This window comes from Amblyomma mixtum, chromosome 3, assembly GCF_055824585.1.
Source record: "Amblyomma mixtum isolate Tamu chromosome 3, ASM5582458v1, whole genome shotgun sequence".
Classification (NCBI taxonomy): Eukaryota; Metazoa; Arthropoda; class Arachnida; order Ixodida; family Ixodidae; genus Amblyomma; species Amblyomma mixtum.
The window spans coordinates 341,705,077-341,723,379 of NC_143014.1; positions in this window are offsets into that span (position 1 = coordinate 341,705,077).

Consider the following 18,303-nt stretch of genomic DNA (forward strand, 5'->3'; position numbering starts at 1 on the left):
TGTGGTTTTCTCGGCTGCAGGTGGGCTTATGAAGTTCCACAACTTCAGCTATATAATGATCGTTTTTTTTTTTTTTTCTGAGCCGCGGTGGCTCAGTGGCTACGGCACTCGGCTGCTGGCCCGAAAGACGCGGGTTCGATCCCGGCCGCGGCGGCTGAATTTCGATGAAGGCGAAATTCTAGAGGCCCGTGTGCTGTGCGATGTCAGTGCACGTTAAAGAACCCCAGGTGGTCGAAATTTCCGGAGCCCTTCACTACGGCGTCCCTCATAGCCTCAGTTGCTTTGAGACGTTAAACCCCAATAAACCAAACCAAACCGTTTTTTTTGTTTTTTATAAATTGCCATAACTTGTGCATATAGCCAAAATTCGACGTGACACGAAGCGGAAATTTACTGCATGTGACCAGCTGTGCGTGTCCGTCTCATTCACCGTCTACATGGGGTAGCGAGAAGCGAATAAAAATCAGGGAGCACCTTGACGATCTAAAGTGCGCAGACGCGAAAGCCTTTGACCGCCTCTGTCGCTGCCCTCTGCTTGACGACTGTTGAAGATCATTTGGCGACTCTTCAACGCTTCCGTACGGCATCGCGAGCGCGTTTCGTAGCGGGCGACATTGGAGCGCGCGCGGGCTGCATCCTTCCTCGATCAACGTTCAGAGAGCACCTGAGAGAGCTCTGGGTGATGCGACCATTGTGCAGACTTTTGACGTCAGTGCACATGCGCCGTTGTTAAACCACCTGAGGATTGCGCATGCGCAGTGCGCGCGTTTAGTGGGTATCATTAACTAATCATCATTACTGTTCGTACGCGGACGCATGGACGGACGGACACGCTGGCGAGTCATGAGCCATAAAAGGCTTTCGCCTTAAAAATAGAATGAAAGCTTCAGGCGCATTAACGCTACATCCTGAGGTACAGCCGCTGAGCGTTCAGGCATACACTAGAAGGGGGATTCCCACCCGCTGCGGTGATTTGTGACATAATCGGCGCTTTCAATGACGACTGAAAAATGCAGTCTTTAATGAGACACTATGAAGCGCACTGTTTACGCCCTCAAACAGTGAGCAACGGGCGTACCGGCGCAGCTGTCGCGGCGTTTCCCTGCGAGCAGTTGTCCAAGGTAGATGTACTATGGTAGCGTAGGCTGCATAGAAGCCCATACGTTCAAAACATGGCGGCTTGTGGTGCGCAGCCAGCGCCGTCTTCGAAATGCGTGGACAACTAAAAAGTGACGTCATAATTAAAACAAAAACGCAACGTCAAAGTCACGTGTTTTAGTGACGTCATATTCGTGACGTGAGCGTCACGTGCTGCTTGGCGGGAAAAATAAACTGCTGAACGCCGCGACGCTTCAGCGCGACACCCGACACGAGAACGAAGAAAGAAGACACGACGAGTGCCGACCACCAACGCTATTTTTAGGTAGTCAGTTCTCGTTGTGTCTTTTTCCGTCGTCCTCGCCTCAGGTGTCGCGCTGAATGTCGCAGGTGTAGCGCTGAAGCGATGAAATGTGGCGCCGCCAGACAGGTTATCGCTCGCACATCGTGCAACCGCACACCTCTTTTTTGCGTACGGGGGCCCCATGGTCACAGACAATGCCCTTTTGTGGCAAAAGCGACAGAACCGCACCCAACCGAACGAAACTACACAGAAGCGCTGGCAAAAGGGAAAAGCGGAAACTGTACACGAACGATGCACACCAAGAACTCGAGCAACAAGCAACGAGGAAAAAGTAGGGCTAGCAGAATCGAGTTTCAAACAAAAGCAAGCAGAATGGTCAAAAGATATGACAAGGGTATGACATCAGAGCACCGTCAACCTTGGCATCGTCCCGCTGCCATTGCCGCTGCTCTGAGCGAACGCTGTCATAAAATTTTTACAAAGCAAGCGCTATACTTTCTAACAAAATGCACACAACTAAAAAATTTTAAAAAGGAAACATTGCAATTGTTTTTGAATGCTTTTGAAACACAAAATATGTCCTAATTATTTTCCTCTTCTGTCGTGTTTGTCCACTCATTTCATTTTGGCGCTTTAGTTGGATGGATGATAATGGCTTTACCCTTTGTACCGGGCGGTAGCTTTCGCCACCTAGCCTATACTTCCCCCATTTTTAATTTATTTTTTTATTTTCCCTTTCTTTCCCTTTCGCCCTTACAATGTCTAATCTGTCTATCCTTTTCCCCTCGAAATTCACCCTTCCCTTGATTTCCGCCACCAATCCTCCAACCTCCCCTTCGTCAATGTCACGCTTTTCCCATCCACTCGCCCGTCCTCCCCAGTAAATCCCAGCGCTATCTCTATGGCCGTTGCTGCCCCCTCTGGGAGGGTTGGGCGGAGCTCTGCGCACCTCAGAACCAAGTGTTCTATGATCGCCGTTTCCGTTTTACAAGCAGAGCACAAAATATCCACTTCTTCAAATTTGGACCTATACGTTTTTGTTCTCAGAGTCCCTGTCCTAGCCTCAAAAAGCAGTGAACTGCCCCGCGAATTATCGAATAATCGCTCTTTTTTGATGTCCTGTTTTCGTGTCCTATATATGCCTAGCACCGATTTTTCCTGCATTCTTTCTTTCCACATCTTTCTTTCCGTCTCCTTTACCTCGGCTTTCACGTTAGTATTTTGTTGCGCCCCATCCCTCACCCGTAAATACTTCGTTCTTAGCTTTCGGGTTCTATTAGTCCATTTTGTGTTAATACTTTTCATGTACAGATACTTGTACACCTTTTTTGTCCACCTTGTTTCCTCCATTTGAGTTAGTCTCTGATCATATTTCAGTTTGTTGATGGCCTCCCGAACCTCGAACGACGCCCAACCCATATCTCCCTGGACTCCCTCATTCGGAGTGTTCCCATGGGCTCCCAAGGCTAGCCTTCCTACACTTCTTTGTCTGACCTCTAGCCCTGACTGTACTTCTGATTTCCACCCCTAATTTGATGTCGCTAGCAGTCCGGCGGATTACGAGGGCATCGCTCACTTGTGTATTTTCTTCTGTCTAGGGACCGATTTCTGGGATGATGAACGTATGGCCATCGATTGACAGCTGAGTGTGTTCAAACCGCGATATCACTGTGGTATCAGCTGTGCACCCTGCTCTACCCACGAGGCCTGCCGAACTACGATGCTGGAACGTCATCCAGGACAAGGCCAATCAGCGCAAGCAACACGGATCGACAAGCTATAAAAGCCGCCGCTTCTCTTCGAAGGCTGCAGTCCGGCGGATTACGAGGGCATCGCTCACTTGTGTATTTTCTTCTGTCTAGGTGAGAATATTTTTGCCTTTCACACTTGCTTTGTTAGCCTTTTCCCTCCGCCGGACTGCCCGCCAGTTTTTTGCAATGTCAAGTAAAGAATGCCTTGCATGTTTAAAAGCGATCTCACCTGATGGCAAAAGTCTTATCTGTACCGAATGCAAGAATGCTTATCATGTTGGAAAGTGCTCGGGCATTACAAAAACAAATCTCAAAAGCATGTCGAGGGAAATACTTCGACAATGGGCATGCTCGACCTGCAAAGCGGGCAGGTCAAGAACCGCACGTCACAGGGACACTGATTCCTTGAGTGAAACATCGTCATGTGACCCTGATGAACCTTCTTTAGCAAGTGTCATGTCAAAGTTAGATGCTGTACTGCGTCGCTTGGACGAACTTGAAAGAAGGCAGGAAGAACAACTGACGAAACTAGATACTATACAAACAAAAGTATAGAGCATCAAAATCAGACAATGCAAGGTATGGAAGCATCGCTAGACCTACTTTCTTCCCAATACGACACTGTCCTGCAGCCGCTAGAAATACAGAAAACCGAGCTGAAAGACATAAGAAAAGAGACTTGCGACCTAGCAGATCAACTAGCAACGTCAAACGCGCGGCTTCAGCAGTTGGAAACGGAGGTGGATAAACTGGAGACTTACTCCCGTAGAAACAATATAGAAATCCATGGAATAAAACAAAGTGCTAATGAAGACCTGAATGTAGTTTTGGCATCTATTGCTGACAAACTCCAACTTCCCGTTCCTGATGAGAATGAAGTCGGCGCGGTGCATAGAATCAAAGGTAAATCGAGCGAGGAACCACCAATACTGGTCAAATTTTTCAAGAGAGCAACAAGAGAAAAATGGATCGAGAAAAGGACAGCCCTAAGAGATGAAGACATTTTCATCAATGAGAATCTCACATACTCTGTGAAAAAGCTGCACTGGCTGACAGAGTGTGCCGCCAAAGAAAAACAGTACCGTTTTGTCTGGGTGCGCAATGGAAGGATATACATGAGGAAGATGGAAGGGGGAACAGTAATACGCATAGATAAAGAAGAGGACCTAGCTAAGATTGCATGAACATGACAGTTAACATGTTAAATAACATTTTCAATCAGACAGCGCGTCATTCCTTCCTGCCATCAGATATATACGCTGCATCCTCGCAGAAAACAAAAACTATCTCTTGCTTTCATATCAACGCACAATCCTTGCGAAATAAAGGTGACGAATTTGAAGCGTTTTTTTTCACACTTCCGTTTCAACGTTGTCATGGTCACTGAAACGTGGTATCAAAATAGTTGTGAAATACTGCAGTTGCCGAACTACAACACGCATGTACAAAATCGCAATGACAAACGAGGCGGAGGTGTCTTGATAGCAATAGAAAAATGTTTTAAATGCAGTATTCTCGCTGATTTCACTCAAATTCATGACGACTACGAAGTACTGTCCTTACAAAGTGGTAAAAATGTCTTCTCTGTTATATACCGGCCTCCTAAAAGCAACTTCTCAAATTTTGCTTGCTTTCTTGATGAATATCTCCAATGGGTCTCAGATAACAACTTTAACCTAGTATTAGGTGGTGACATTAACATAGATTTTCTTTCACATTCTGCTAACAAACTAGAAGTTGAGTCTATACTGCAATGCAAAGGTTTTATTAACGTCATAAATGAACCAACACGATTACAGGCTGCAACGTCAATTGATGTGTTTTTTACTAATTCTCCAGCTGATCATCTTAAATCAGGAATACTTAATGTCCATATCAGTGACCATCTTCCAATATACCTGATTGTTGAGTGTGAAACATCTAGGAAACAATGCGTACCTTCTGCGATAGAATACCGGCGCATTAATAATGAAACACTGAATTTCTTTCGAGGCGCACTTGCAAATGTTGACTAGAACGTTGTGCGAAACAAAAATGCTCCAGAGGATGCCTACAATGCTTTCATCGCCATATTCAGGACTATATATGAGCAAAGCTTTCCTTTTGTCACTTTCAAAAGACCTCGAAAAGCCAGAAAACCAAGGATAACTGCAGAATGCCTTACAATGATAAAAAAGAAGACGCACCTTTACAACCGCTTCATTAAAACAAAGTTACCCGATGATCTTGTACGATTTAAAACATATCGCAACCAAGTTACGTCTACTCTGCGTCAGGCAAAAAAACAGTACATGGAAAAACTATTCAACCAAGACTTACTAAAAAGGAGCGATCTTGTGTGGCAAAACATTAAAAGAATTTTAAACCGAGGTTCTGCTGCCATTGATGTACTTGAACTTTTTGTTGATAATGAGCCAGTGAGTGGGAAAAAGCTAGCAGATAATTTTAATAATCATTTTGTGTCCCAGGCGGATGGGAATGACGATCTCACGGATGGTGTCTTGACGTACGGATTGTTTCCAGTGCATTCCTATCGCCAACAGATGCTATTGAAATTAAAAATTGCCTCTTGGCTTTACGCAACAGCAAGGCACTTGACATTGATGGTTTCAGAATTTTCCCAGTAAAGTATGTAGCCGATGTAATTAGCCCAGTGTTAGAATATATCTTTATTTGTTGCATTAAACATGCAGTATTCCCCAAAAGAATGCAGATTGCCAGAGTTACGGTTATACATAAAGGCGGAGACAAAAACATTCTGTCAAATTATCGACCAGTATCCATTCTTCCTGTTTTTTCAAAGTGTTTTGAAAAAATCCTGTTTAGACGAATATCTGGTTTCTGTGACAAACATAACATAATAACGCCCAGTCAGCATGGTTTCAGAAAACACTTCTGGACGGAAACCACGCTGCTAACTCAGAAAGAACTAATCTGCATTTTCATTGATTTTTCCAAAGCATTTGACCGCATGAATCACAGAATAATGATAGCTAAGCTCGAGCGCTATGGTTTTCGCGGAAAGTTTCTTCAAATAATTCAGTCTTATTTAGGTTCTCGAGTACAACAGGTAAACATACACAATGACTCCTCAGATTTTAGGCATATCACTTCAGGCGTTCCGCAAGGCAGTATCTTGGGACCACTCCTATTCCTCCTTTATGTTAATGACGTCGTCTGCATTAGTAAGCTGGCAACTTTCATTATTTACGCAGATGATACCACTTTATTTTTTAGAGGCTCACATTTACAAGATCTTCAGCAACAAGCATCACATTGTCTACACTCGCTTTTAGAATGGTCTAAATGCAATTTGTTAAGCATTAACACCCAGAAAACAAAAGCTGTGCTCTTCAGACCTCGCAGTAAGCCTATTAACGGATCGCCACTTTCTTTAAGATTGGGCTCGTCACTCATCCAGATTGTTCCAGTCATCAAAAGTTAGGTGTGATTTTTCATGAGAACTTATTATGGAATGATCATGTCGAAATGGTAATAAACAAACAGTCCAAGGTTGTCGGTATTTTATGTCGACTAAGGTACTTTATGCCGAAGCGTATTAAGCAAATGCTGTATAACGCACTTTTTTCTTCTGTTCTTAACTATTGCTTTTTGGTCTGGGGCACTGCGTCTTTTACCAACATTAATCGTTTGCACCTTCTTCAAAAAAAAAAAAGCTGTTCGTAGCATTGTGAATGCTCCGCGACTAGAGCATAGTGGCCCGATATTTCAGGCACTCGGCATCACCCCCCTTCCCCAGTTGAAACAAGTGTTGTTAAAAACAATTGCTTTATGTTACAGCTGTCTGGACTGAAATACAAAGAGTCTAAATACTCTACTCGAACAGTTTTGAATTGGTTTGCACCTAAGACCCGCACAAATTACGGGTATCAAATGCTGAACTTCACTCTCTCACATTCATTAAATAAGAAATCCTTATAAATGTATAGCTAAATAATGCCAACAACTGTTATATGTCTTGTGTGTCTGTACGTTTTTTTTCTCTGAAAGTGCCTCGTATTGTTTCTTTCGTTTGTTTTGTTAACGTGAACAAGTGTATCACTGCCAAGCTTCTGTAGGGTGCGCCGGCCTCGTCAACTGGCTTTTTGCCGGTGCACCCAACATCGCCATGATGTTAAATAAATATATTCTGATTCTGGTTCTGGACCGCATTCAAGCTCCGGCTTCGCGACCTATTTCAATTGACTTTGAGTTGTCCCCGAGCAGTGGCGCCGCGGCGGGCGCACGGAGAACTAGGCCCAAGACGCCGTTTCTGTGCGACGTGGCGGGCCGCACCTCGCTTTGCGCTTTGTATCTAGCGGCCGTGCTTCTGACCAAGTCTTCAAAACATTAAAGGGGTTGTGAAAAGAAAATGAAGCTCCTCGGTTTTAATTTTTACTGCTTCCATAAACATTAGACATGCTGATTCCGAAATATTTCGACTCAATATTGAGTCTGCATTTAATAAAGCCCGTTCGAAATCGCTGCCTTTTTGTGCTCATGAAACGACCATGCGACGCCATCGGCCGGCACACCCACTACTCGACTACGTCATTTTAAGATCTTCAGAAACGTAGAGATATCTTCAACTTTCGTTTGCCCTAAAATAATAGCTTTATGAAAAATACAGAAAGTGAAAAAAGGTTTTCCAATTATTTGCAGGCGTATTTGCACTCCGTTAAGGCGCAGAGCGTGGTCATACATCAATCACTGACCTGGGACCAGTTTCGGTTTCGGTTCTGCTTCTCCATCCTCCATCCTTTTACAGCGCTGACCAGTTCCGAAGCTCCCTCAGCTGCGGTATCAATAGCCTCCTGAGACCCGAAGTGAATTTGAGTGCACAAAAGCTTTGTAGGGTTTCAGAATAAGCTGGTAGGAGCACAAAGGTGAAAAGTGAGAGATAGTTTCTCAACAGAACTAATAGTTTCAGCTCAGCACGATGTCCAATATATTGGACACTAGGACTCTAGCCGTATTTTCCCACCCAGTGGGCGTGCCACAAAATACTTCAGATAAAGCTGTGAAAGTTGTGCGAAAAAAATACTTTATTATGACAAAAGTCAAAGTAGCAAAATATACGTCAACTGAATAAAAAAGTTTCGCTGTGCTCACTTGCTGTGTGCCTTTTCGAAGCATCTTCTGTCTTTTGTTATGCAGAACTGCTGACATTTTGTGCAAAAAAACTTTGTTTTCATGGTGCACCCCTCAAACTTGCAGCGCGCAGCGTTAGCTGCGTCAGACAGCCTTGGGAAGTGGTAGGCACAGGCACTTTTGTTGGTCTCTCCTCGTCGAGCTTGCTTTGATGGTGGGCTCCACTCAACTTCACTGTCACTCTCTGTTTCTTGTTGTTTTTTTTTTCCTGACGTTTCTTGCTTCTTGACGTTTCTTGGGTTTCTTGCTGTTTTTGGATCGACAATAGTGTCGTCGTCGCTGTCCGATAGGTCAATGTCTGATGTGTTGTAGGCCGCCGCGGTGGCTCAGTGGTTAAGGTGCTCGGCTGCTGACCCAAAAGACGCGGGTTCGATCCCGGCCGCGGCGGCTGGAATTTCTTTGGAGGAGAAATTCTAGAGGCCCGTGTACTGTGCGATGTCAGTGCACGTTAAAGAACCCCAGGTGGTCGACATTTCCGGAGCCCTACACTACGGCGTCTCTCATAGCCTTAGCTACTTTGCGACGTTAAACCCCATAAACCAACTAAACCAACCAACTGATGTGTTGGCTTGTGCAATTCTTTGTAAAACTGCTTCGGCCGTCTCATCAGGAACGCGAGGCCTGTCTCCTACAACAAAGAAGACGTTATTTCGTCCCCAGCCGTTAAATACCAGCAGTATTCGTTTACAGTTATTGCGAAAGCCATCTCAAAAGCGCGGTCAAAATAACCGGGCTGAGTCCCAGCGTCCAACGTATTGGACACGTGAAATCAGATTGAAAGCACAGAAAAGTTAGGTCATGTAGAGTTACAATTATGATATCTACATGTTTTCTGTTCTATTTTTGTTGATATCCAACAAAATTTACGCGTTCAAAGTAGGTAAAATCGCAGAAACAACACTTACTTCTCCGGCAGGTGCCATAGAACGCCGTGCCGCTGAACGCCGCCGTTTTCAAAGTGTTTTGGCGGGAAAGTGAGCAGTTTAATTTCAAAAAAGATGCACAGATGGCGCCACCAGTTGTCCAATGTATTGGACAAGTGGGTTTTATGAAGATGAATCTTTCGGCGCGGGAGTACTGGCTTAAAAGCTAATGTCCAATATATTGGACAAATTGCCATACACGGGTCTCAGGAGGATAGTATCAATGTGAAACCAGGTAGGTTTAGCGACGACCAGGGCCGCCGGCGAGCCTCGCAGTTCATCGCCCGCAGGCGGCGTCGTTGCCGAAAGCTCGGCATGCTGCCACTGCTCGAATATAACAGGCAGCCTTTATGATAGCATGGCTGTTTTGTCTTTTCTGGTGGGAATGTGAAATACATCGAGTCTGCAGGCCGGCGGGCAAGCCTGGATCCCGTCCGCTGGCGTCATAAAAATGAGCTAAAGATTTTTCTTCACATAAATAATAAACTGTGGGAGCGAGAAGTGTGGAAAATAGATCATTTTTGAGGATCGTTGAACCATGCCGAGTTGCTGGTAGAAACAGCAACTGTAATACGAGCAAATTTCTTGCCACAACCGCCGCTCAGCTGCCGCTGCCCGGCCGTTGCGGTCCGGCTTGCGCGCCTGGCGTCCGCTAGCTCCGCTGCCGAGCGCACCGCAAAAATGACCATATTTTTTGTTGTGAGACGATGCTGTTGACAGTAAAGCGATGCCAAAAGCAGGCATTTTATTATAGCCCAGGCTACTTCCGAAGCGCTGTCCACCGCGGCTTCGATGCGAAACAGGCCTAGCGACGGCCATGGCAGCCAGAGAACGTTCGTCGCCCGGCGCGCCCGCGTCCAGCGCCGTTGCCGAAAGCGCGCTACGTGGGTAGGCATGCTTTGTCGCCGCCCGACTACAGCCGGCAGTCTTTCTGATAACATCGCTATTTTGTCTTTTCTGGTGCGAACTTCAGTAGCCAAGCAGCGCGCAGGCGCTGGTGTGCGGTGGCAAAGTGTTACACCGGATGTGGGCCGGGTATGAGTCTAGCGGCGCAAAGATGCTTGCCGCTCCTTGTCCCTGCTTGCAGTAGACGGCAGTTCGCAAGCGGCGATTGGTGCGGCGTGCCGGCCAAGTTTTCGCACATGTGTCAGCTTGACAGCTAGCAGACTCCATTCTGAGCAGGCGACTGTGCCACATTCGAGTCAATATGCGTGCTGTGAGCTCGGCCAACTATGGCTCAACAGGCCTCGCTAAGCCGCCATGTTGTGTTGACGACAGAAGCCTCTGATTGGCTTCTTAAGATGACGTTTGCTGTGAGTTGAGGGGGACGCGCTGGGAAACCAAAATTTTGTTTTTTTTCGCTATTCAATCAACCCAGGCGATGAAACGAACCAAGGTATACTATAGAATGGTCAGAATTCCAAATACACACGTCATTCAAAATTTTCCGAAAACATTTCACGACCCCTTTAAAAAAGACATTTTAAGAGTATTTGCGACAAGAATTTTCATTTTATTTTTGATTGGTTTGGTTTATTGGGGTTTAACGTCCCAAAGCGACTAAGGCTATGAGAGACGCCGTAGTGAAGGGCTCCGGAAATTTCGACCACCTGGGGTTCTTTAACGTGCACTGACATCGCACAGCACACGGGCCTCTAGAATTTCTCCTCCAAAGAAATTCTAGCCGCCGCGGCCGGGATCGAACCCGCGTCTTTTGGGCCAGCAGCCGAGCACCATAGCCACTGAGCCACCGCGGCGGCACCATTTTTTTTTTTATTTTTGAAATTGATGAATAGTTTTGCTGTGTACGGCTTCGTCAATTATCGATGGATACATGTTGCTAAAGAAGCTGATTATCTAGGTGCTGGGCTATTTGGTTGTACATGCTTTAATTCCCATAGCGCACACAAAAGACACGGACGGAAACACGTACACAACAAAGCATCTCTTTCCGTCAAGTCAACGCTTTGTGATGCATTTCTTACCCTTCGTGTCTTTTGTGTGCGCTCTTGGAATTGTACTATAGTTCATTCGGGTGCGAGCAGGTATGAGAGAGGTAACACGTAAATTGTAAGTTAGATTTCTGTTTAGATATTAAAGGTGTCAGTGAATAAGGTAACGTTATTTTTAAAGGGTCAGTCTACTCACCGAGATGAGTCTATAAATAATGGCAGTGAATAAGGTAACGTTATTTTTAAAGGGTCAGTCTACTCACCGAGATGAGTCTATAAATAATGGCATATTCTGGTATCTGGCACCCTATAACATCAATAACGAGGGATCTGCTCCCGGTTTAGGCAGGAATTTATATTTTATTTCGGCGTTAAAAGTCACGTAAAAATGCATGGTGGCGACCCCAAACGTAACGTTGGTATGCCCCAATATGTCACAGAAACGTACGTTTTGTTTACAGTGTTCTGTAGTTTTGTTCTAGTAAACTGTAAAAGGCGTACTGGTCGCTTTTTCTGTAAATCACATGAATATTTATAGTTATACGTACGCTAAACGCAGGAAAATTCCCACTATTAGTTCAGCGTATGCTAGCAGAGACGCAAAAATAAACAGCCTATAGTGGCGCCATCTGGTTGTCAGGACGGGAACCATTGCTGTAAACAAACCGACTCTCCACTTAAGCCTAGAAGCGGCAGAATCGTCACTCTAATTATTAAAATAAAGGAAATTTATCACTTATACGTTTTCTGATAGGCGAGATGAGATGAAGAGAAAGACCGGCGCCCCATTTATGGCCAGTGAACGCACTGAAAAAGGCAGCAACAACGAGAATTCAGTCCGAAGCGAGAGGTCCGGCTTCGACGGGCGCTGCCATGTTTGTCGCCGCGCGGCGGAAATCCAGATGGTTGCCAGGTGAGACTACCACCTCATACAGATGTGTTTCCACATCAATAAATAGACGATATACGAAATTGCTTGGCGGTCTGGCAATACCGCGCCCACAACTTCCGGTTTCCATCTTGGCTCGGTCGAGCTCGTCGAGCTGGTGCATCGTTTACTATGCGTACTTTCTTCTTGCGAGTGGAATTTCAACAGGCAAGCTTCAGCTGCTGCGTTGTTTTCACAGCTGATCTTTGACCAAATGCAGGTGCTTTCAATAAGCGCCAGCTTACTCCTACCGCGTCCTCAGCTTCGCTTGAAGTCTGGCGCTGATGATCGCAATAATCGGCACTCGAAAGTGGGTTGGAAAATCGAACCGTGACCGTGGGCTGTTGTCGTTTTAATGCTCGCATTAAAGCACCAGTTCAAGCATCACGCATTATCATGGCTATTTTATTCCCAGGTGGACGCGAATTCATCTGGTAGGGTAGCGAGCGGTTATTTTGCGCTGAGTGCGCACGTGTGTTGACAAACTTCTGTGACAGTGCGAACTTTCGTTCGCGCCGACGCCAGGAGCTTCGTGCATTGCGATATAATCACACAAGACCCTCGACCAGCTGCGTAATTCGATTCATTTACTGTAATGTGCAATGCGCATCCGCGGTTTTCAACGTCACCGTTCCAGAGCCCGGCGTCGGTTGATTTTCGCCACAATTCGTTGAAACCGCGTCCTGCTTAAGACGCAGTCAGTCGACATTAACAAGAGGAAAGTAGGCATGCACATATAATTCAAAATATTGTAAGCAAAGACGCAGCTTTTTTTTTTTCAGATAAGCACTGAGCCACCGCGGCGGCTTGATAAGAGAAAGATGCTATAGCTGTAGGTGTATGCACGGACTCGATACGCTGGTCAAGCTGTGTGTGCAGGGGCGAAATTAGCATGTTCGGTTGCTTCCGAAACTTAATTAGCTTACTCCCAAACTTGGACAAATGGCTTTGTTGCGAAGCAAGCTGTTGGAGCTTGCCACAACGATAATAAAATCTGATGGCCTGAAGCGTTTTCAGCCTGAAGCGTTTGTAGCTTAGAAATGCGTCCCTCCTTCATAATACAGTAGCTATATTATTCGCTTCTTTTTTTTAGATTTTCGTCGCTGCAGATATCGAAGTTATAGGAATCCTCAAGAAATAAAGCATTCGCACCTCAGTTTTTACACGTAGGGTTTATTGCTTCACAAAGACTCCTTAACGCGCATAACATATGCGTATGGTCCAGAGAGTTTGCTCGCCCTTCTAAAACTAATTGAACACGGGAAAAACTTAACTGAACATGTAGCAAATTAAGCAGTAATCGGCATATGGTTCTTCGAGTGAAGTTATTTCGCCGCGGCACGAGCAATTGGCCCACTCAAAAAAATTACCTTCTCTATTACGTTGTTCAAGTATGCGTCTATATATATTCACGCCCGACCGGAGAGTTGATAAATGCACGAAATCGGCTTCTAATTTTGATCAGAGACAACAAAGGCTGTGGTCCTTATCTTAATTTAAACGCAAATCACCTCGAGAGATTTGTCAAAAATCAGCGCAGAAAGCGAAAGCTGCGCACTGATCCGCGTGCTGACACATGATACCTCACATGCGTTTTGGGGTACTGAGACGTTGGGACGGAGTAAAAAAATAGAAAAGCGAAAAGCTGGAACGCACCTAGTTCTGGCACGCATCGTAGTGTCTTTTCACAGTGGAGAGGGTAGCGCAACACTGCATCGGCATTTTACTTTTCAAACGAAGCGCAGCCGTTTTAACCCAACGCTGGGCAGCGGTTTCGTTTTCTGTACCGTATCAACATGGAGGACTTAGTTCTCGGAGCGCCGAGAGATGGCGCTGCGCATTTCGCATATCGTCTATTCTATTTTAAAATGTTCTACCGCACTTCTTGGCACCACACCTGGCTAAACGGTAATTTGAGTAAAGAGCTATCGGTTGCCGCAAAGAAAATATGGCCGATAAAGTTCAGTAGACTGACCCTTTAATTGTCATATAGATGAGAGCAGCTACAGTGCACTTGTAACATTACAGAAACAGAAGGGCATTAAAGGTCTGAAATATGCTCTGAAATAAGGATCTTCAAACGTACATAGGGTCCTTTTTTGAAGTGAACATAATTGGTTATTGGTTTTGCTAGAAGTGCCTCAAACGTGTTTACAATATAGACAAGCGTCATGTTTGTAAACAAAAGTGGCGTTGGGGCCGTCAGCGACGCGGAGTGTAGGCAAAAACGTAGCATGCCCTCCCCGCGCCAAACGATGCTACCTTCGAAACCAACTCGCGTACGCGAATATTTCGAAGCGTGCGCGTCGCTTGTGGTTAGAAACATTTCTGTTGGTGACCGGAGAGCAGTTCAGCACTTTTTCAACCTGTTCTCCCGACGGAATTATCTGGTGATATTTGGCAGCAACGGCGCGTCTACGGCGGTTGACTACGTGGACTTATTAAAGGATACCGAGAAAGCTCGAGGTATACAAGCTTGCAGTCTCAACATTGGTGCGATACAGCATACCCGATCGCTAAGTGCAAGAAGAAGGACGACGGGATGCACGACGCGAGGCAGCTTTTTCCCATGACGAACCTTTGTGATGTGCCTGCTCTCGTCCAGCCCCTTCAGTGCAGAGAACGCCGAACACTACTGGACACTGAATTCATGCAGTTACTTTGAATGAGTCATGCAAATGCGGTCTTCACTGGTAATGTCTGAAAAAAAAAATGCTTTTTTATTCGCTTGTCTTTAATAGAGGTGCACAGGCGAATGGATAGAAGCTTACTTCGTGCTACAACGAGGTTACGTTTGCTCTGCAGAGCTAAATATTTTAAGTCATTCTGCTTGCAAGCCTAGCTCATTCTGCTTGATAACTGGTTTTGGTCTAGTATTTGCTGTTTTCACTAGGTTCTAATTGACCAGCAATTGTAAAATTCAGGTAATATTGGAAATAACACTGCATAATTTTGCCGATACCTTAGCGATGTTTAATCGTTTTTCTAGGATAGGGGGTGAAAAACGTACATGCTGAAGCTCGTGAAAGCGAAAATAGAGAAAAAACTACGCTTCGTATGTTCCTACTACCGGACTACAGTGCTGCTTCAAACGTCGCGCTTAGTGGCCCGATGAATGCTGAAGGCGACTGGCAGCAGCTGTTTTTATTTATTTATTTATTTATTTATTTAGCGCGAAGAGATGCCCGGAACGTAGTCCGGGTGATTGCCACCTGAAAACGGTCCCCTGCGTTCAATTTATACGGTCACACCCACATGGAATGTCGTGTACCGACTTCTCATAATAAGAGCCTGACAGAACGCGAACAAGATTCAGACGTTGATTCTTGCACTGTTCGCCGCGCGACTGAAGAGCAAACGTGCTGATTAAGAGACACAAACTATCATATTTCGATGCAGAAATGCAATACTAGCCGCGCAGCCGATCCGTCGCCGAACTTTTCCCGCTCCACGGCCGCTGCGCATCGCTTTGGCCCATATCTAAATGCGATAAACTTGTGGAAGCTTGTGCCGCTGCCTTTCTTCAGCATTGCGGTTCAACCACCTGCACCAAAACTCGCCTGAATATTGCAAAACGCGTTCAAAAACGCTCAAGCGTGGCATACCCAAGGCACACGATACCGGCTTTTGCCTAATACGATGTATCGCACCAATAGACCTACTACTTTTAAACGAATGCGGCTTACGTGATCACCCCAGCCAAAGTCGCTATGATTCACAGAGTAACTTTTAAGAATTTATGGATTCAATGTACACGTTTTTTCATGATGTATTCCGTAGGGATGGGATGGGGAAACTTTATTTTGCAAGAGAATATAGGCCCGCAGGCCTCCTGGGTCTCTGCACGACCCTCACAGTCTAAACGTTCATGTGGTGTTGGTCTATGATGTATGCGGCCTGGCTGACAGCGATCTTCTGTAGGCTTAATTTTTAGGACAGAAAAGTATATATATATTTTTTTTTGTATTCAGTTCCACTTTGTTTGCTGCAAGTCAAATCATCAACTCTTGGAGCAATAAGTTTGAGAGATGCTCTATACCGCTGACATAATGAATGCCGTTTATCTTCAAATCTGAAGGGAGGATATGCTGTTTATTTCTTGCAAGTTTATTGATACACTCCCAAAGCAGTCTAGCATTGTGTATAGATGAAAACTTTAGACGGTAAAAGAGTGACTGCTTTTTTTCATGTCCAGGTTTAATTTATTGCAAAATTTCTTAAATTCCACCAACTGCTGTCGGTAATTTGGTAAATTGGTTTTTGAGGAAAGGAAATGGCGCAGTATTTGTCTCGCATATCTCGGCGGACATTTGAACCGCGCCGTCAGGGAAAGGAGGAAGGTGGGAGTGAAAGAAGAGAAAGAGGTGCCGTAGTGGAGGTCTCCAGAATAATTTCTACCACCTGGGGATCTTTAACGTGCACTGACATCACACAGCACACGGGCGCCTCTTGCATTTCGCCTCCATCGTTTCGCCCCCCAGATATGTTTTTTTTGTTTGATATGCTTGAGTAAGTCGGCAGAGACCCACTCTTTTCTGGCCTTCCTCTGTTTACCTTTTACGACTGAAGCGCCCCGTTAAATACATCTGTAGTAGGATACCACTTAAAAAAACAGCAGTTACTAGCACTGTGCCACGGTCTATGGCGTCCTGTATTACTCTGCTTGCCAATCACAGCAGTAAACTAAATCGGCTTTTTAATTTTTGACTTTATTAAATGAGCCAGGTATTAAAATTCTAGAGCTTATAATTTTTTTTTCTTGTCAATAGTTTCTTGTCTAGGTAATGAGAAAAGCTTTAACTACGGAATACTTTTTTGTCATGAAAAAATTCTGTGTGGCAGTCCTGAATGTGACTATAGTGTTTTCTCTACAAATATTTCATGCGTGGCAGATGGGTGTGTTGTTTTAAATGAATCAACCCAGCTGCAGAGATAAATGAACAAAATTTAGTAGTGTTTTGGTCGGTAGCTCTGTGTGTGTAAACAGAAGTGTGAGATTGGCTTTTGAATGAAAAAATTGAAAAAAAAGGAAGATGATCACTGATTCCGAAAGAAAAGACGCTGGATGTGGCGCTGCACAAATCAAGTAATGCTTCTGCCTTCCGGCTTATTCGATTGGCATGTCAATGTTTTCTCAACCATACGACAGCATTGTTTCAATAAATCTGATCTGTACTGGGTTGGTATTCAAAATAATATTCAGATCACCAAATACTGTAACATATGCAATTTGTTTGAGTTGCATTTGGTTAAACTGTGGTTCACTGCACCGCCTGCAGTGGTTCATGGTGCACTGCACCAGGGCCCTCGATTCACAGCGCCCCTGCACCGCCATCTGCGATTGATTCAGGTGCAGCCGCAGTGCTGCTGCGGTGCAAGGAACCACGGCACCAGCCACCAAGGAGGTACAGAATAGTTGTTCACGTGGAGATAGCTTTCAGCAGACGACGCTAACATGCTCATAAATATTTACGGTGATTTGAGGGAGGCCTTTCCTGTCCTCGACGGGGCCGGCGTCATTTTGCGAGAAAATGGCACTGAAATCTACGCGACAGCAGTAGGTAACTTTGTGTTTTCTGTTGCAGCTCCCATGTAACTGGCCATTCGTGTGCATGCGAGTTCACACAAAGCTTTTTTTTTTTCAGACGACGGAAGAACAGTGTATGTGCAGTTGGCAAAATGCAGGCACAGCGAATCCAAGTGTGTTTTCCCACAACCAGCACCAGTACCATATTTGCTTGCTGCACTAAGCACGCAGTCGGATGCTGCAGGTTACGCCACTGCCTGGACGCCGGAGCTAGCGCTAAGCAGCGAGGAAGCCCTCTGGAGCTGCCAGAGAACTTTTCTGTTTTAATCAGTACTTATAAAGAGCTAAATGAGCGAGGCAGGTTCTCAGCGGGGATTTGTGCGCGCCCACCCCGAGGCATCAGAAAATATGCATAGGCCTTGAAGCGCGTCGAAAGTTCATCGAACGTCTCTCAAGAGTGTGAAGAGCATCATGAATTTGAAATTACAGTATCTGGCAACCACGCTTTCACAGTACTTAGAATTCGACTACAGTCTGTCGGAATCAAGTGAATTGCGGTGAACGACAGCATGGTGTCGGTTTCCTCATCTTCGCCGTCGAAGAAAACATAAGGAAGTACGTGGTGTCGTTGTCCACTGCTAACTCAGTCTCGTTAGGCACAAAAACGAC